Genomic DNA, 20,646 nt, shown 5'->3' with positions numbered 1-20,646 from the left:
ACGCGGAGCTTTGGCTTTTGACTGGAATAAACGGCAGCGTTGGGGCGTGCTGCTCTGTATCTTCAGGCGTATTGTCCTTAAACCCAGTTTATATTAGAACGAAGTCTTCGGATTTTACAGCATGTGTCAACAAACACCTTCGCAGTAAAATAAGACGCGTTTTCTGTTATCAACTGCTCAGGGAAACCAAACCTGGTGAAAACCTCCATCAACTTATCCAAGATCACTCGAGCCGTCAGCTTTCTAAGGGGGAAAAGTTCTACCCACGTAGTGAAGTGATCCGTGACCACCAGCAAGAATTTGTTTCTGCTAGAAGTTGTGGGGTACGGTCCCATTACGTCACATGCCGCGATTTGCCAGGGAGTCTGGCTGTTGATCGACTGCATGAGGCTGGGCGGTCGTCCGCCTCGGGGCTTGACGCTTTGGCACACGTGGCATGAACGGGCGTAACGAATCACATCCCGCTTCATGCTTGGCCAGGTAGCGAGGCGACACAACTTAGCATAAGTCTTAGGGCCGCTTGCATGCCCAGCAATGCACGAGTCATGAAAGTAGCGAAGCAGTGCTCCTCTCAACTTGCGCGGTATCACGACCTTGAATGACTCACTTGTGTCATCGTCGAATGGGATGTACCTCAGCAGGACGCCGTCAGAATCCAGCAGATAAGAATCCAGCGCACTCACAGCATTACCAGCTGTTGCCGAGCACTCCGCACCGACAGCAATACCAGCTGTCCCCGTGTGCGCGGTGGCCTCGCCACCCGGCTCCCGGAGCCCGTCGAACACCTTTCGACAAACGGATCTTTCTGCTGAGCTTCTAACAGCTCCCTTCTGCTGAAAACAATCCCCGCGCTGACGACAGCCTCTACGTGGTTCACGCTTTTGCCTTGAACTGACGTTTGTTCTGCTGTTTCCGTTAGCGCTACTTCGAGTGTCTCGCTCTCAGTCCGTTCCGGGTCAGTCTCGTGACGGACTGGAGCACACGATAGTGCGTCGGCCGCGGCATTGTTCTTGCCCTTGCGGTAGCGTACGGTGAAGTCGTAACGCTGCAGAAGCAATGCCCAACGAGCCAGGCGGCCACTTGGTTCGTTCAAGCGCCTCAACCACGTGAGCGCCATGTGGTCCGTCTCAATAACAAACGCCACTCCGTCGATGTAAAAGTCAAACTTACGGAGAGCGAAAACTATTGCGAGACACTCTTTTTCTGTTACCGAGTAGTTCCTCTCCGCGGGCGTTAACGAACGCCTCGCGAACGCAATCGGTTGGAGGGCACCTCCATGCTCCTGAAGCAAAATTGCTCCTAACCCCAGGTCGCTTGCGTCTGTTTGAATCACAAGCTCCCTGTTCAAATCGGGTAGCTGCAGCTCAGCCGTGTTAGCCAGCAACTTAGTGAGGCGACGCAGCGCTGCCTCCTGCTCTTGACCCCAAGCCCAATGCTCGCCGTTCCGCAAGAGCTTTGTCAAAGGCGCCTGCACTGCCGCGCAGTCTGGAATGAATTGGCGATAGAAGTTCGCCATCCCCAGAAAGCGCCTCAGCTCGCTGATGTCTTTCGGCGACGGATAGCGGACTATCGCTTCAAGCTTACCTTTATTCGGCAAAATGCGACCCTCGTCAAGCGTGAATCCCAACAATGTTATTCGGGTCGCCGCTATCTGAGCTTTGTTCGGGTTCAGAGGGATGCCTGCAGACCTCAGCCTTTCTAGAACGTCTCTTAAGTGGCGCAAGTGCTCATCAAACGTTTTCGAGTAAACCACTATGTCGTCTAGATATGCGAGGGCGTGCTGCCACTTTGCATCTCCCAGAATTTGGTCCATTAGCCTCTGATATGTAGCGGGAGCCCCCACCAAACCAAAAGACATTCTGCTGAATTGGAAAAGTCCTCTGTGGCATGTGAAAGCTGACTTCTCTCTGTCCCGCTCATCCATTTCGACCTGAAAATATCCACGACTAGCATCGAGCGTCGTAAAGTACTTCGCCCCGCCTAGGTTGGATACTAACGATGAAATGGATGGAAGAGGGTATGCGTCCTTCGTAACCTCATTCAGCCTGCGGTAGTCTACACAAAGGCGATAAGTATCATCCTTCTTTGGAACTAGAACCACCGGGAAACCCCATGGGCTGTTTGACCTTTCCACCACGCCTGTGTCGATGAGTTCGTCCAAGGCAGCGTCAGGTGCTTTCCGCTTAGCCAAGCTAATCGGTCGGGGATTGCATTTCCAAGGTCGTGCGTCACCCGTGTCAATTGTGTGCTTGACCAGCGTAGTGCGGCCCGGGCGGTCAGTGAAAATCGCGTCGTACTCGTACAACAGCAACGACAGCTGCACCCTTTCCCTTTCTGGCATGCTGTGTGCCTCTGCCAAAAGCGGGTGCACTGCCCTTCCCTGTACCGCGGCACATTGTTCTGGCGGGGTTACTCGCTTACTCCGCGCGCTTTCCTCCTCTCTCACTCGCGCTGCTACCTGCGATTGGCATGCCGTTGTCAATGCGGGTGCTTTCGAGAAAAGCCTTAGCGCGTCTCCGTCGCGCTCTCGGTAACCCCCTTTTGCAATGTCAATGACAATACCTGACTTGGCGAGAAAGTCTCGACCCAGGATTAGAGGCATTGACAACTCGGGAAGATGGACAAAGCGTTGTCGCCTCACGCGCCTTTGCCAGTGGATCACAAGTCTAGCCGCACCACTCGATTGTGCTGTGCCCGAAGCAAGGCGGAAGGTGGTGTTGCTTTGTCTCAAGCGGATATTGTTCTTGCAGAGATGGTGCAACACCTTGTCCCCAAATAATGAAGCGCTTGCTCCAGTATCCAAAAGTGCTACAAACTTCTTTCGAGCTATCGTTAACTCGATTAACGGTGCGGGCAAGTCTACGGCATCACCTGCGCGACAGACTGTAGGTGCTAGTGATCCGAATGCATCGGTAGGACTACTGATCGCCGCGCGGTGCCCGACGTGGTTCACCGGCGGCGGCGTCCGTTTCCCGAACCGCATGTTCGCTCCTGAACCGGCGTGCGGCCGCATTCGTGAGCGATGTGCCCCGGTGTGCCGCACTGGTAGCAAGGACCGCGGAAACCACGCCGGCCAGAGCGCTCCTTGCCGTGTTCCGGCGGGCCTCGTTCCGCGTTGCACCGCTCGTCTGGGCTCATCTCAACCATGTGCTCCTGCTGCGGAACGTCACGTGCAGGCGCAGCACGGGCCGTACGAAGCGCGTTAGCGTAGGGGTCCAAAGCGCGGTCTGACAGTTCCCAACCGCGCGGTACGTACTCATCAGCGAACGATGCTGACGCGTTACCCCTAAACGCCTATGAACCGACCGCGCGACCGTTCCACGCGCAGCGAGGCTCGAGGGACTGCGCTGCGGGTGGAGGCGGGCAATACGCTCGCGCCGCGAGGATGTCCCCTTGTATGCGCTTCGCCTCGGCGGCGAGCTCTTCTAGGTCTGCGAACATGCATTCCCTGAAGTGAGCCGCAAAAGTCGGGTGCACTTGCCGTGTAACGCGCTCAACTTCCTCCGCGTTGGTGGCGAGAGGGTTAGCGAGGCGATAAAGTTCGTCGATCGCCCGTACGTACTCCAGCAAGGATTCGTCCGGATGCTGGGTGCGTAGCTCCAACTCCCTCCTCAAACGCCACTCATAATTCGCCGGAAGGAATTCGTCGTGGAAGCTCTCGCGGAACTCTTCTACCGTGCGGGCACGATGTCCGGTGAGTCGGAACCATCAGGCCGCTTGCTCTGTCAGCGACACCGGGACCACACGCGCGAGAAGTTCGGCGTCGGGAAGCCCCATTATTGCTGATAGTAGAGCAGTCGGTCAAGGTACTCATTCACACTCCTGCAGTCGTGGTAGTTACTGTAGGTAGGCATGTCTACCTTGACACGTGGTCCCGCACTTTGCGAAGGAGCCTGCGCTGTGTTTTGCAATGCGCTGGCTAAGCTCTGCATAACTGACAGCGCATTCTGCAAGAGTACCTCACTCGAGGACACACTATTGCCCGAAGACGCGACCACATCTGCGGCTTGTGGCGTTAATGATACGGCGTTAATGTTGTTTTCACGGCTGCCAATAATCTAGGTAAGATTTGTGCCGCTGTGCAGAGGAAGAATGAGCGTAAAAGACAAGAAGCGGACCGATATTTGTTTCGTAAAACACACCAACAAATTCACTGATTGCCGTACGAGTGTGGTGTATAAGGTCCCTTTCAGCTGCGGCCGCTTCTACGTAGGACAGACGGGCCGATGCATCAACCAGAGATTGTTGGAACATAAGAGATCGCTAACAGGAGGCTGACCTTCTAATCTATCGTTACATTGTCGAGATTGTAAGTGCACGCCAAAATTCGATGAATGCGCAATGTTGTACCGGCATAGAAATGAAGAAACGCGCCTGATGATTGAAGCATGGCGCATATCGAGAATAGTGGTAGCGCATGCGTGAGCCAACCGTCGATTAACTTGCATAAAGATGAAATCAAATGCCTTAACAGTTATCTTCCTCGTAGCCGCCATGCGTGCCGGATTGATAGGTTCGCCTGTTGCATGGGCATGCGAGGATAAGTTTTCGTGCCTTCTTTCTTTTCAGCCGTTGTGCGTCTCTTCAGTTGTTAGTCGGCATTTGTGGTGTCCTGACTTCTTTCTTGTGTCCATGTTTGCACGCCCTGTCTTTTTAGAATGAATACTTACCAACTAGCTCAGCTCTCTGTTATTCTAAGCTTCATTTCTAGTACTCTGAGCCCTTTTCCGTGTTCCCCTACTTATCTGAACAATCCTGCCTCTTTGGCTTCATTAATTGCTATTTGCTTGGTCCGTGCTAGTACTTTTCATGGTTTTCTAAGAATAGAGTTTGCCCAGTTGAAGTTCAACTTTTGTGCGGCTTTCTGCAACCATCTACCGGACATGCCAGGAGGATATGTGCCATATTGACTGCGGAATCATGGCATCAAGTGAGATTTTACCAGAAATGCCTCAAGGTCCGTTGCTCGACTTCGCGTGACGATCGCCGCCAGAAGCAGATGTACGTCGACTGGATGAGGGTAGCTAACCAGCATGCGAAATTCATATGGAGGGTAAAACTTCGAGAGCTTCTACCATGTAAGAGGAAGATTTTTCTACTGTTTCACCGCAAAATAACTTGCTAGTCCTTGGAGGAGCTGCCTTAGATGATAGTCACTGCAAAACCCTAGCGTTAGGTCCTAAATACTGTTTTCATCCGAACCTGAAACCAATAGACGTTTTAAGTTTGCCGCGTACAATCACTAGACTTGTTCCTGAAGAAGAGCGTTCCCACTGCATTTCAGACTGTGTTGCTAGCATCAAGGGTTCTAATATGCATCTCAAGTGTTCTGATCCTATCCGGCCTTTCGTTAATTACTGTGTCGAGAAGAAACTCAGGCCAGTAATTTCAGATAAGGAAGGGTATTTTGTAATTATGCCGGACAGCTTGTTCTCAGAAAAAGCATTAACAGCCATAGAAAAGAATTTTAGGACGGTAAAACTTAAGCCATCGGTAGTTAGGCAACGTGCTGTTGACCTTTTGTTAAGACATAATCTTGAGAGAATAGCTTGTAATGTCAAGAAGGCTAAATCACTTACTTTAGAATTGTTTTTTTCAGCCAAAACACATAAGAATGAGATTCCGTTTCGAGCAATCATTTCAAAGCAAGGCACCTGGCAAGTCGCTGTATCTAGTTATTTGCAGAACTGCTCAACCTCTTTGAGTTTTTCAGACCCTTTTCGTATGCGTAATTCTCAGGCGCTAGTTCAGTTCCTCTCAGAGGAGAACCCCGGCTGTTGTAAGGCTTTTAGTATGGATATTGAAGACCTGTGTTATTCTTTGCCGCATGAGGACTTGTTAAAATGTGTTAATGAATGTATTAACGAACAAGAGCACCAGACGGTTTTCACCAATACATGTGGTGTTTCTACCGGGGCATTTCTAGAAATCCTTTCCATGTATTTAAAGTCGACGCTGGTAGGTTGGAAGGAAGGCGTTTATGTGCAGAAATCAGGGATACGCATTGGTTCTAAAGTTGCTCCGGTTCTTAGTCATTTATACCTTAGCAAGGTTGACAATCTTTTGGAAGGCGCCTTAGGTAATTCGGTTATTAAGGTTTTTCGTTATGTGGACGATTACTTGATTTTTTGTAGTGGTGAGGACTTTGAAAAGGTGGTAACATCCGTGAGCGAAAAATTTGAATTAAATGGAGGAGGGCTGAGCTTTACTAAAGAGGTGCCTCAGAATAATGGAATACAATTTCTAGACATTTCCTTAACGTTCCAGAAGAACCACGTGTGCTGGCAGTATTCTCCTAGATCTTCGAAACCGCTGTTAAATTTTTCGTCGAAGCACTCGAAGGCTGTAAAAAACAGCATCGCCATGTCTTGCCTTAAGTCAGCCCTCACCAAGTCGTGTGAGCACAAAATGAGTGATAGCTTTAACGCACAGGTTACACGTCTTTTAGATGTAGGTTATCCTCGTGATGCAGTGGCCACGGTCGCTGAACGTTTAAAGAAGTCTATTCTGTTAAGTCCGAGCATGGTTGCAGAAAGCGATAGGAAGAAACGTGTCGTAGGTGTACCGTACATTCATCGCGTATCTCACAGGCTAAAGAAAGTAGGAACTATATACGGCGTTAATGTTGTTTTCACGGCTGCCAATAAGCTAGTTGTGCCGCTGTGCAGAGGAAGAATGAGCGAGTAAAAGACAAGAAGCGGACCGATATTTGTTTCGTAAAACACACCAACAAATTCACTGATTGCCGTACGAGTGGGTGTATAAGGTCCCTTTCAGCTGCGGCCGCTTCTACGTAGGACAGACGGGCCGATGCATTAACCAGAGATGGTTAACACTATATGTTGTGAATCTGTCTGGATAGAATTTGATAAAAAACGGATGAAAATGCCGTAGAATCTTATCGGTGTTGTATACAGATCACCATCAGCGTCTTACGATGACTTTTGCGAAGATCTCGATAATATTTTTCGGTCTTTTTTGAATGAGAATGCTGCTGTGATAATAATGGGGGACTTCAACATTGACCTTTCAATATAAGCTCTCCAACTTGCCACGAGTATGTAACATGTCTTACAAGCTGTGGATTTTCTTCTCTTGTCGATACTCCCACTCGAGTCACTGATCATAGCAGCACCATCATTGATCACATATTATCTAATACTTCACTTTTTACTTCTTCTTTGTATTAGATGCAGCTATTACGGATCATTACCCTGTTGCTTTTGTTCTTTCCAACTGTTTCAAACTGAAGCAGAAGTGTTTTCTTAAGACTTCATTTGACTCAGATCTACTTGTAAATGCTGTACGTTCCATAGATTGGACGCCTCTACTAGAGTTGCGATGCCCGAATGAGAGCTATGATAGGTTTTCTGAACTATACGCCGAAGCCGTAGGTACCGCTTCTAAATCCTTTTATGTGACGTCCAAATATAAAGTGCCTAGAGACCCATAGATAACATATTCCCTTTTACGCTCTATAAAGAAAAAGTATAATATGTACAGAAAACTAAAGAAACAGCCATTTAATGCTTCATTGAGGAAACGATACACTACATACTCGTACGTATTGAATGGAATCCTTTATGCTGCAAAGAAAGAGTACTTCAGCAACCAAATTGCTCGCAATGGAAATGATTCCAGGAAGAACTGGCAACTTTTGAATAAATATCTCGGCAGGGAAAAGAAGGCAGTGTTACCTGAAAAAAATCATTTTTAACAACGTCTCGTATAGTTCGCTAGATGATATCAGCGAAGCCTTTAGTAATTATTTCTCTTCACACTTGAAACCGACAGAAACAAGGTTTGATGCGTCGTACATTCCCCGTTCTGAGTCCTCATTTTTCCTTCATCCCACAGATGAAACGGAAGTAGCTTCGGTTATCTCTGCATTACGCAACACCGCTTCTGGTATCGATAATATATCAGCCTACTCTGCCAAACTTGTTATAAACTTTATTTCACCAGTACTAACACAAATTTATACCGCTAAAAACTAGGAAACCAAGAAAATACAGTACATGGGTAATGCGCGAGGTAATTCATGCCAAAAGAAAAGTTAAAAGGTTACGTCGCTCATTGAAGAAGACAGAAAGTCAATCAGTCCAGAATTCTAAGCTGATCAGCGCCAAGCAAGAGCTGAAACTAAAGCTGAACCAGTCACGTAAACAATACTTCAATAATATCCTACCGGATTTCCTAAAAAATAATCCACAGAGATTTTGGAATCACTTTCGTGCATGTAATACTTTGACGCCAGAACGATCTCATGATGGAAATGTTGTCCAAGCTGATGCATTCAACCAGTATTTTCAATCTGTATTCACTACAGATAACGGGTTCCTTCCCTTAATTGTTTCAACAGGTTCCAGCATTGGCCCACTTGCGATATCTGACTCTGGAATCTTTAACCTTCTTCTTGGATTAGACGCGAAAAAATCTAGTGGCCCTGACAATATTCCAAACGAATTCCTAAAGCGATACGCAGAATGGTGCAGCAGATACCTTGGCATTATATATCGCATTTCACTTTCAACTGCGTGTGTGCCAAATGACTGGAGGCAAGCAAAGGTGATACCAATTCATAAATCAGGCGACACAAACTCTCCTTCAAACTACCGACCCATTTCTCTTACCAGTACATCATGCAAGATCCTAGAGCATATAATTTTAAAACACCTGACAGTTATCTGGAAGAAAATCGCATACTATCACCTAGCCACCATGGTTTTAGACGCGGGATGTCAACAGTAACGCAATTAACGGAAGTTGTTCACGACCTCGCACGGACGATTGACAATTGCGGCCAAACATATTATATTCCTAGACTTCAGCAAAGCGTTTGATCGCGTGTGTCACAACAAGTTAATTGCAAAACTGGAGGCAATAATTGGCGCTGGAAACATTTCAGCTTGGATCGGCGATTTTTTATCCCAGCATTCGCAATTTGTTTATCTCGATGAAGCGTCATTCGATATTATTCCCATCTCATCTGGTGTACCACAGGGCTCGGTCTTAGGGCCCTTACTGTTTTTAATTTATATTAATGACATCGTCACTAACACTGAATGCAACATAAAACTTTTCGCGGATGACTGCATTATCTATAAAGAAATATTGTGTTACGAAGACCACCTCACCCTAAAACAGACAACTTAACGTGATAAATACCTGGTGTGAACAATGGCAAATGTCTATCAACACTAGCAAATCTGTGTCAATGACGGTGACAAGAAAGAAGAACCCATCAGAATTTACTTACTCACTTATTGACACTAACTAGCTAAAGTTCATCAACACAAATACCTCGGACTGACTCTTACATCCGACCTCAGGTGGAACATACACATTGCCAACATCTCCTCAAAAGCCACCCGTAAGTTGTTCTTTCTTAAAAGGTCCCTGAAGTCTGCTCCCACCCATAGCAAACTCCTCAGCTATACAACCCTTTGTGCGGCCAGTACTAAAATACGCTAACACTGTTTGGTTCCCTCACAATATCACTAACATAAATCAACTAGAAAAGTTCAGAGAAAAGCGATACGGTTTATTCGTAACAAATACAAACGTACTGACTCGCCCACTGAACTTCTGGCATCATCCGGTGTAGACACACTGACAGTTAGGGCAAAACAAGCTCGTTTAAAATTTATGCATAACCTTCTGCACAACCGCTTCAACATAAATTCTTCAATTACATCACTTCTCTAGGTCCCGGATATCACGTAATAACACGAGAAATGTTAGATGAATACTTTTGCAACTCCAACACATTTAAATACTCATTTTTTCCTACTGCAGTTAGGGAGTGGAACCGCCTTGACCCAACAATAGCAAGCATTGAATCACCGTCAACCTTTTGTTACGCGATAGAAAATAAGCCCTAACCATGAAAAAAAAATGTTTTATGTTTATGCAATGTGTTCTTTTGTTGTCTGCATGACTTTTTTTTATGTTGCATTAGATTGTATTAAGTTTCACTGTTGAGTTGTAAATATTAATGTTGTATTAGAGATAACAACATTTCTATGTATGGAACGCAATTGTACTCTGCAATATGTGTAATATGTTCATGCTCACGTTGTTATTTGTATGCCCACCTGCCTTGGTCTCCAAGTGAGACTGGCAGTATTGAAAATAAATAAATAAATAAATAAATAAATAAATAAATAAATAAATATAGTGAATACCATATTTACAACTGGCGTATTCCCCACGAAGATGAAAACTGCTAAAATTTCTCCGCTGTACAAATCAAAAGAAAAAGAGAGTGTGGGAAACTATAGACCAATCTCGGTGCTTCCATTTTTCAGTAAGTCCCGGAAAAATTAATTTCCACTCAGATACAAGTTACTTGGATAAATTCAAAATTCTTTCACGTCACCAGTTGGCTTCAGGAAAAATTGCTCGACAACAACAGCAATTTCAACTTTTGTTGTAAGTATTAGGAAAGCGTACGATTCCAGTTTTAAGGAGGACCCGTGTGCTGCGCACATACAAGGACCAGACAGCACGTGAAGTCTACGAGGCTTTCGCAATGAAATGTAAAGATGACGCATGTGTAAGCGAGCCGTCTATTAATCTAACAGACAAGGAGTTTGCTATCTCCGTAACTAATCACCTATGACTAAACGACATTGTGCCGCTGGACCATGCGCCGCTAGAAGCTCTCTTATGTTTCCCTTCCCCATTTTTTCTGTATCTGTGTATATGTTGCGCGGTTTAACAATAAACCATCAGTTGGCAGTCAGCGCTAGTCCTGTGTTCTTTCTTGTCCGCGTCTTCTTCGCGCTGTTTTTTAACCATGGATTCTCACCACTGGCTCGCATTCACTTGCTTTTAACTCGACGAAGCTGCGCACAACACTCAAGGCATCGATGACATCCGCCAAAGGGGGTGCTCGGGAGGGGCTCGTCATTGCTGTCAACATTAGAGGCCGAATCGGTCGACTCTCGCAGCTATCTCGCTGTCGATGTCGGCGTAACACGGTCTGCACTGTGCACTTGACATTTGCGTACTCGGAGAATCCGATTGGAGTGCACTCCTCATCCGCGTGCAAAGCCTCATATCGAGCGCAGAGAGTCTCCCCTTCTTCATCAAACGGGCAAGTGACAGCGGTGACAGCAAACTCAGCGGAGGTTGCCTCTTCTTTCACAAAACCGGCGTGCTCAAAACACCGTCGAATAATGGTGGCCTCCACCTGCCTCCATGCGTGAACAATGATGCAAATACCACCGAGGAGGTCAATGTTATACTCCTTTCCGTTGTCATAGCAAAAGGGCATTTGCTTCAACAGATTGTAGCGATATATTTTCCTGGTATGGTGTATGACGCCCTGGTCCATCGGCGCGATAGCGACGTCGTGTTCGGGGGTAGAAAGACCAGCCTGATTGCCTGCAGGTTTCTGAATGTCGCCGTGAGCTGGGCAATTATCGACGACGAACAAAACGCTGCACCCTGCGGCCGCAAACTTGCGGTCAAGGTGCCGCACGTATTCTTCAAAGAGTGCAGCCGTCATCCAAGCTTTCTTGTTGTTTTATAGATCAGGTCATCCTTGGATGGCCGTCGTGCATTTTTGAAACAACGAGGCTTTTCTGTCTTCCCAATAACAAGCAGTGGCAGCTTGTGCTCACCGCACATGCTTGCACCAAACAAAACAGTGATTCTATCTTGTTCTGTTTCCGCCCCTTAATGTCTGCCTCCTTCAAAGCGAACGTCTTCGTAGGCAACATTTTGTAGAACAGAGCAGCTTCACAAGGTTGTAAACATCTGCTGCTTCGTACTTGGCGAGTAGTGGAGCCAAGGTGTGCTGCTTCCAGCCGTCGACAACAGACTGATCCGCGCTGCCACTCTCGCCACAAACAGTCACGAATGTCAGGTTGTTGCGCTCCTTAAATCGGCAAAACCATCCATTGCTGCATTTAAACTCAGAATGTCCAAGTTGCAGCGCCAGCTGGTTGGCCTTCTCACGCATATGGTCCCATTCACAGGAAGGTGTGCTGCGTTGGCTTTCTGCAGCCAGTCGATCAGAGCTGCTTCAACGTCGGCGTACGTAAGGCGGGCGTACTCGTGTACGCTTTGACGAGTGCGTCTTGCTGTAAGCATCGAGAATTTTCTCCTTATTTTTGATGATGTTGCACAGCGTTGACAGAGGCACGTGGTGCTTTTCGGCGAGAGCCGTTTTCGACGCCGTCGACTTGCTGGCCTCTTCAATTAAGCACACCTTTTCGTGCAGGGACAAGCTCTTGTACTTCGGCATCTTCCTTCCAAGCACACCTCAATCAACTATTCACAGGGAAGACACTCAAGCGGAGACAGGAGACAAATGGAGCAGTCGCACCGAATCGCACAATGCTCGCCAGCCGACATCCAAATGGCACAAAGACTCCACAAAACATTCACTTCGCTAGAGTGGCTAACATCGCTGTTGAGATGATGATGATCATGATCGCAGCCGCACGCATCGCCGCCTGGCAATTGCTAAAACATGGCGTCTACGACGTATTTCCGGTAAAAAAAACATGGCCTTCGAGATCCGTACATCAAAAAAAAAAAAAATGCATGTTTTAGTTACAGCCTCCGAGATTCGCAACACCCTTGCATATCTTGGAAGTCACGGCCAAGTGTGCCAATTAACCGGGAAGTCGCAGACTGGCCGCACCAATTATCCGGTTAAATTTACATGTAAAAATTTGGGACCGCGCAAATAATACAAATTATCCGGGATTCCTAATTAACCGAGTACAAATTACCGAGGTTTTACTGTATTCATACTTTTTCACTCTGAAAGACGGGAAATCTTAGTGCATAATGACGTAATCTATAACAACTCTTTCATACAGCATGCGGATCACACAAAATTCCTGGGAGTTGTCATAGATTCCCACCTAAAATTTCATTTACACGCAAGAAACGTTGTTCAGAAAGCCTCATACGGATTGCATGTTCTTTGTAAATGTAGACACTTTTTTCAAGAGAAATACTAATTAATCTTTATTATGCATTCATTCATTCACACATAAACTACTACATTGCTATATGGGGTTGCACGTACCAATGTCACCTTAAATCTAATCTGTACAAATTATTCAGAAAAGAGCTCTTCGCATAATAATGCCTAATGATATTCATATCAGAGGCGATGACTTGTTCCAAAATACTAATGTGTTAAGTGTCCCCAATTTAGTTATTTACAATATTGCTTCTGTAATATACAGAATATTTCACGGTAATCTCACCTTGCTGTCAGTTTCCCTTTGTCTGTCACCCCGAGTTAACGAGTGTTTTTCATGCTACAGACTTTTACTACCTAAAGTTTGACGGCCATAATACTAATTATGGCCGTCAAACGTTAGAATTTAAAGGAAGTACAATTTGGAATAGCCTTACTACTAATCTAAAGACAGCCCCGTCTCTTCACTCCTTCCAAGCACAACTCAAAAATTCGCTTTCATATCAATTCATAATGCAATAGTCACTTGTAGTCATTATTTTCATATATGTTCTTATTCTCACTTATACATATTACAGAATGAATTCCTGTTGCTTTAATTACATCGCATTATCATGTCAGTCATGTTTTATTCTTTAGTAACGGTGACCATCGCCTATGAACCACATTCTGTCTTGATAAGTTTCTTGTGTTTTTGATGACTAAATATTTCCTTCTCATGCTGTTGCCATTTAGAGTTTTTGATGGTGTACTTTAGATTAGGTGCACGTTAAAGAACCCCAGGTGGTCGAAATTTCCGGAGCCCTCCACTACGGCGTCTCTCATAATCATATCGTGGTTTTGGGTACGTTAACCCCAGTATTATTATGTTATAATGCCGTTAGGGACCCTTTAACAATTTTGTTGGGTCCCTAAAAGTGTAAATACATGTACCACAAAAATAATGAAATAAACTTCAAACTTCAAAAAACCACAATGCAAGGTTTGCGTGCATATGACGACGTCACACATTGCTAAAAGCACTGCTTCTGATTTCTTCTATAAATTAAAGGAAATTTTACGTGTGGACACTTACAATTGCATCTATTTGTTCGAATGTTCCGTCTGCAAATTACAGTACATTGGACAAACCGAAATGCCCTTCAGATATCAGTTTAACAACCACAAGTGTCATGCTGCCACCATTCCTAACCTTCCGCTATCAAAACACGTGCACATTCCGGGCCACTCATTTGATAATATTACAGCTACAATCCTTCAATCTGGTTTCCGTTCCCACCACAAAAGAGAGCTTCGACAATCGTATTTAATCTATAAGTTTAAAGCCGTCACTTGTGGTATGAATGGGATGCGCTGGCAAACTTTCATTTTTACCCATTTAGTTTCCTAAACACTCTTGACTACCCCCGCTATTATTGCCGCTATGCTTTCCCCACAGATAGATTAGTTCCCTGTTTCACCTTTGTTGTCGGATCATGACAAGATGTTACACCCACGTTTATGTTTATTGATAACTTGCTCACAGTTGTACCTATGACGTGTTATTAACGCGATAGCGTTAAAGAGCTCGTGTCGCAGAAATTCCGGTGTCGGCGTCGGCAGCGTTGGTTGTGAGCAAAAAATCGTCCGTGACCGAAAAATCGAGAAAGAAGCAAATAAAATAAAGAATAAAATTTTCGGTCCCATTGAGGATCGAACCCGGGCGTTCGCGTGGCAAGCAGGTGTCCTACCACAAAGCCACGATGATACTTGCAGCTGCTTAGGAAAAAACACTACATAAGTGCCATGTAGTGAAAGGAGTCTCCTTAACGCATTTTGTTCGGCAGGTGTCAGGACAAAAACATCCCATTCGGCGATTTGTAGGCGCATTCGCGAGGCCATCAAACTACGTTGAAAAACGCCGGGGATAGTGCAGCTGGTGCAGCCATCGCCGCTAAAAACACACACGGACTTTCAAACAGCTCTAATGGACAACTATGTCCACCTAGCGGAAAAAAATATCAAGCCAACGCCGGCTTTCTATATGAGGCGTTGATCGAGCAAACACCAAGCGCTAGATAATGTGCTGCCATCTGTGAGGCATTGTGAGAAATATGTCTCGACTCTTCATGGCCTCAGAGGTGGCGGGCGCGCGGCGTGTATCTTGGAGGCCATGCGACTCTTGCTTTAGATCAAAAACCTGCACAATTCGTGCGCGTGCGTGCGTGTGTGTCTGTGTGCGTGTGTGTGTAACAGTACACATTAATACGTATTCACTTAGTGGTTGAAGTGTGCACTAGGGGCCGGATTTCGCTATTGCGTTCAACTCTTAAACGCAAAGCTTAAGGGTCCCCCAATTTTTGATGTTTGTGCCGGTGACACACACGTTATGTGGCTTCATCATTTTTTACTCATTGTTAATCATTTTTTACTCTTTTATTCGATTTGTCTTGCGCAAATGCGCACGCGTGTATTGTAGTTTTTTCTTGTCCTATCACGCGCACTGTTTCCCCTCGTGCTTTTAACAGCCGCTCGTCAGCCATTAACAGCGCTATGATACGTCACTGGTCATTTTATATTGTGTTACCGTCGCATGTTCGCATCACTCCGACGAAGGCCAGTCCCGCGGCCAAAACGTCAGTCCTTTACAGAACAATTTTTCCTACGTGCTTAATTTCTTTTTAACTACATATATATATACAGTTGAACCCCTTTATAAGAGACACTGATATAAGAGACACGTGGGGTATAAGAGACACCAGTGTGCTACATGAAAGTAAGGGTTGATAGGAAAATGCATAACTTAGTACCCTGCTTATAAGAGACACCTCATATAACAGGCAAGAATTTCTCCCCCATGCGTGCTCTTATAAAGGGGTTCAACTGTATATATATTTATACACACACACACACACACTGTCACGAATTTCGGGTAGCCCGGTGCAATGGACTCAGTCTAGACTCGGGGGTATAGCACAGCAACTTTTATCAAACAAAACGCAAGGAAAACTTGGCATTCTAAGCTATACAAATGTACAAAATACAGTCGCTACAAATTCACCCTCTGAACTCAGTACATAACTAAATCGTCCTACCCCTAGCCTGCTCCAGTATTATACACACTAACACGTCGGACCGGCCTTACTTGTCATTTCTGGTGACTTGGTGCAAAGCCAAAGTCCCGTCTGGTGTCTACGTCGTCCAGTCCTTTAACTTGACATGGTCCCACGCCGTAGCACAATGCGCCAACCGTCGTTGCCTGTTCAAGCGGGCACTCGCTCTCCTGACGGCTAGTCCCGCTAGGCCTAACGTCGTTGTCGGCTCCTTCGCCAAGTATGGCGTTCCACCGCTGACGTGGCCCTCCGTTGATTGCCCTCGGTGGCCTGCTTCGGGAGGGGTTTTGCGCCGGGAACGTCCGTACTTGCGGGGCGCGGCCACTGCATCGCCGAGGTGCCTTGCTCGAACGTCGTCGATCTTGCCGGCCTCACCTCGGGACGCCCGCGTCACCGGCCGCAGACCCGAACGCCCGTCGCTGCCGTCGCCAGTGCGTCTGCTGGCGATGCGACCTTCCTTCGCCGAGCCCACGAAGACAATGCCAGCTCATTGCTCTTCGTCCTCCTTCATGGCTCGGTTCGCGTGTCGAATCTTCCGTGCACGCGCTCGTGCCGCTTCGAATGTTTTGAGAACTTCGCCGTCGTCGTCTTTTGGCCGCCTGGCACTCACTCGTGACATACGCCACCATTTCGAAGAGTTTTTTCCCAAAAACTGCTTTTCTATGTCCTTAACTTGGGGTGTAACTTAAGTTGCGTCTGCTTGCTTTGAACTACACTGCGCACACACTTTTCACTGATGGCCGCCACGACTCACAAAACGCTGACCACTACACAGTTTCGGAACGCTACACAAAACGCTACCAGCTAGGTCACATTGTTCTAAATAACCCTTGTCTAAAACAAACTTGCGTAAGTCCACACCAAACTGCAACTCTCTATGCGAAATTTTTAATAAATCCCCACCTCACTCTTTTCTATTGCATGTCCAAGACTGAAACATTTCACACTTCTAAGTCTTCTAGCAGTGCGCGTCTTTCGCGACTTATTTTGCGTCGTCGTACTGCGCGTCTTCGCGAACGCCCACTGCCAACGCTGCCTTCATTTCTGCTTTTAACAATCATCAAACGCCTCATCCATAACTACTCTTCTGGGGTGCGTTCCTAACTAAACGTTTTTCGGCTGAGCATTGGCACAGCTCTTTTAGCCCCCATGTATCTGTACCTAGTTTTGGGGGCGGTTTTCTTTTTACTCTGCTTTAACTGAGAGGCACCGTGAGCGTCAGCAAAGCCAATGAACGTCACACTCTCCGGTATAAACCTCCCTGGTGCACGCCCCATGTTTGTTTCTTCAAGATAAGTAACTTTGAGTGGTGGACTACTCTCCCGTTCAGCACGTTCTGCAAAGACTGGCTCAAGCGCGATCGTTTCCTCTGCTCCCTGATTTACACAATTGACGTGCCATGCACTAACACTTTTCAATATTGCTACTACATGATGTATCTGAGATCTCATTTTCCTTGCTAATACTAGCCCACTTTCCTTTACGCATCTCCATGGTCGCTAGTAATCTGTTCAACATGGTCGCAGCTGTGAACATCAGGACATTTCAATTCCCGAGGTAAATCCTCCCTTGGCATTCCTACGTCCGGTCTAACGTCTGTGGCTTTTGCCACCCTCAGTTCGCGCTCGAGCTGTTCTTTCTCTTTAGCATGTGTTTCACGTGCTTCAGCACGTTTTACCTCAAGTTTTTCTTCGAGCTCTTTTCGCGCCGCGCTCCCTCTCTTTTCGAACACGCTCTTGCTCCATTCCGAGAAACTCCAATGCCTCTTCTTTGAATAACCTCGGTCTCTCGCTAAGCTGAGAATCTTGACGAAGTCCATTGCCACAGCTCCGAAATCCGTAACGGGCAGGAAGTTGTATCCTGGCAGGCTCGCCAATTGTCACGAATTTCGGGTAGCCCGGTGCAATGGACTCAGTCTAGACTCGGGGTTATAGCACAGCAAACTTTTATCAAACAAAACGCAAGGAAAACTTGGCATTCTAAACTATACAAATGTACAAAATACAGTCGCTACAAAATTCACCCTCTGAACTCAGTACATAAACTAAACGTCCTACCCCTAGCCTGCTCCAGTATTATACAACTAACACGTCGGACCGGCCTTACTTGTCATTTCTGGTGACTTGGTGCAAGCCAAAGTCCCGTCTGGTGTCTACGTCGTCCAGTCCTTTAACTGACATGGTCCACGCCGTAGCACAATGCGCCAACCGTCGTTGCCTGTTCACAAGCGGGCACTCCGCTCTCCTGACGGCTAGTCCCGCTAGGCCTAACGTCGTTGTCGGCTCCTTCGCCAAGTATGGCGTTCCACCGCTGACGTGGCCCTCCGTTGATTGCCCTCGGTGGCCTGCTTCGGGAGGGGTTTTGCGCCGGGAAACGTCCGTACTTGCGGGGCGCGGCCACTGCATCGCCGAGGTGCCTTGCTCGAACGTCGTCGATCTTGCCGGCCTCACCTCGGGACGCCCGCGTCACCGGCCGCAGACCCGAACGCCCGTCGCTGCCGTCGCCAGTGCGTCTGCTGGCGATGCGACCTTCCTTCGCCGAGCCCACGAAGACAATGCCAGCTCATTGCTCTTCGTCCTCCTTCATGGCTCGGTTCGCGTGTCGAATCTTCCGTGCACGCGCTCGTGCCGCTTCGAATGTTTTGAGAACTTCGCCGTCGTCGTCTTTTGGCCGCCTGGCACTCACTCGTGACACACACACACACACACACACACACACACACACACCACACACACACACACACACACACACACAACACACACACACACACAACACACACACACACACACACACACACACACACACACACACACACACACACACACACATACACACACACAAAAGATCATCACATGATGCAAGATATGATATGTGTATCAAGGCCAAAAACTAGTGACGGTATGCGCGAGTTCAGCAAGAACACTCATATTCCACATCCTGAGTGCCATCTGGAAGGCTAATCTCCTTTTCTAGGAGATTAAGTGAGGTCTGGCTGGTACAATCCCTTCACCCCTTTTGATCTGAAATGCTTCAATAATTTCCCTGACGGTGTGATCTTGATGTTTGTATAAAACACTTGTGTCAGTGAGGACGGGATACCTTTTGCACTCCTTCACTGGGCAGCCAAGTGAGCATGCTCATTTTTCTTTAGCACCGTTCTGTGTTCTCTGAGCCTCGTGTAACGCATCAGCCCATTTGGCCCATGTAAGAGACACCAAAAGACAAAGGAATTTTGTGCACTGCGTTCATGGCACAAAGAACTAAACACTTTATCATTTTCATGACTAATGCCACACCCTCCCTGCCTTTCATTACCTTTTGCCCTCAGCTGTGCTTATGCTACTTGTTTCTTTTCCTTCTTTTTGTATTTGGGTCTGTGCGCTGTTTTATGATAAGGATACTGTCACACACCCACACTACAGCCCAGTCTGTGTAGCCCCAAGTGACTACCATCTCTATCCTGAATTGAAGGAACACCTGGGTGGGACATTTCAGAACTGGAGAGGAGCTTAAAGAAGAGATTTTAAGCTACCTTCCATGGTTGCGGCGGAGGAGAGTCCTATGATTCAGGCGTAAAGAAGATGCTACACTGCATGCAGAAATGCATTGATCTCAACGGCGAGTATTTGGAAAAATAGGGGCAAGTCTAGCTTTCCCAAAATGTATTATAAACATGCGTTTATTGTGAAAAATTATGGGGAACTTTATTTACGCACAGCTCTCATAGTTAAAAGTTTTGGAAGTTTGTAACAGAACACCTGCTCACTCATAATTGAACGAGTGTATGAAATAATCCATTTTTTCAGTGTTTTGAAATAGGTATGGTGTGTTTTTTTCTTTAAACTGAATAATGTATGCAATTTTCCATCAGAAATTTAAGGCATTCTTTGTACCTGAGGGCAATAAAGTTCACCATATCTTTATTGTATCCGAGCGCTAAATTGTATGCAGAGAAATTATGAGCAGTAATTGTGCAAAAATGTATAAATAATGGTCGTGTGTGTGCTTTGTAGTTTTCTCCAGCTACGTGGCAGATAGCTTTCTTTTGTAGTACACATTATAATATCTTTGCGTTTGTTATGTTGTGGTGCCGCAAACGAGGAAAGAGTTGCTCATTTCAGAGGAAAATAATGTATGGTATAGCAGTAGTTTGACACTACACGGAAGTAGATTTTGTGATTTTGCTTTGTTTTTAGAATACGTGCAACAAGGTGGTTGATATGTGTATCCTACAACAAATTTTTATGAAAGTAGATTGCAAAGAGTAGATTGCAAGACTGGCAACAGTCTCTGTGGTGGAATTTCGCAGAACTAGAGCATTCATTAGGGGAGTATATTTGAGAGTTAGGAAAAATTCAGCGCAAAATGGCATAAGGCCGAGAAGGGAGGACACAAACGTGCACTAACTTCAAGAAAATGGTTTATTTCAAGCCGAAGCCCGAAATATGCAGTGCCTACCTAAACGCTACAGCCAGATGTCATGCGCAGAGAAGTACTTTTTTTGTCATTCTGATTTTAACAGGAGACGTGCAGAGAAGTGATATTTTCTTATCATAACCTTTTATACAAGATATGCGCCACCACCACAAAGCTAATGAGTTCAAA

General features: G+C 46.4%; 1 pseudogene; it reads left to right on the top strand.

Annotated features, from left to right (window-relative positions):
• The window catches only part of LOC119376859 (mediator of RNA polymerase II transcription subunit 17-like), a 258,514-nt pseudogene that overhangs the window by 189,526 nt on the left and 48,342 nt on the right, over positions 1–20,646 (top strand).

The sequence above is a fragment of the Rhipicephalus sanguineus genome, unplaced genomic scaffold, assembly GCF_013339695.2.
Source record: "Rhipicephalus sanguineus isolate Rsan-2018 unplaced genomic scaffold, BIME_Rsan_1.4 Seq254, whole genome shotgun sequence".
In the NCBI taxonomy this organism is placed as follows: Eukaryota; Metazoa; Arthropoda; class Arachnida; order Ixodida; family Ixodidae; genus Rhipicephalus; species Rhipicephalus sanguineus.
This window is presented reverse-complemented; position numbering and strand designations above follow the sequence as displayed.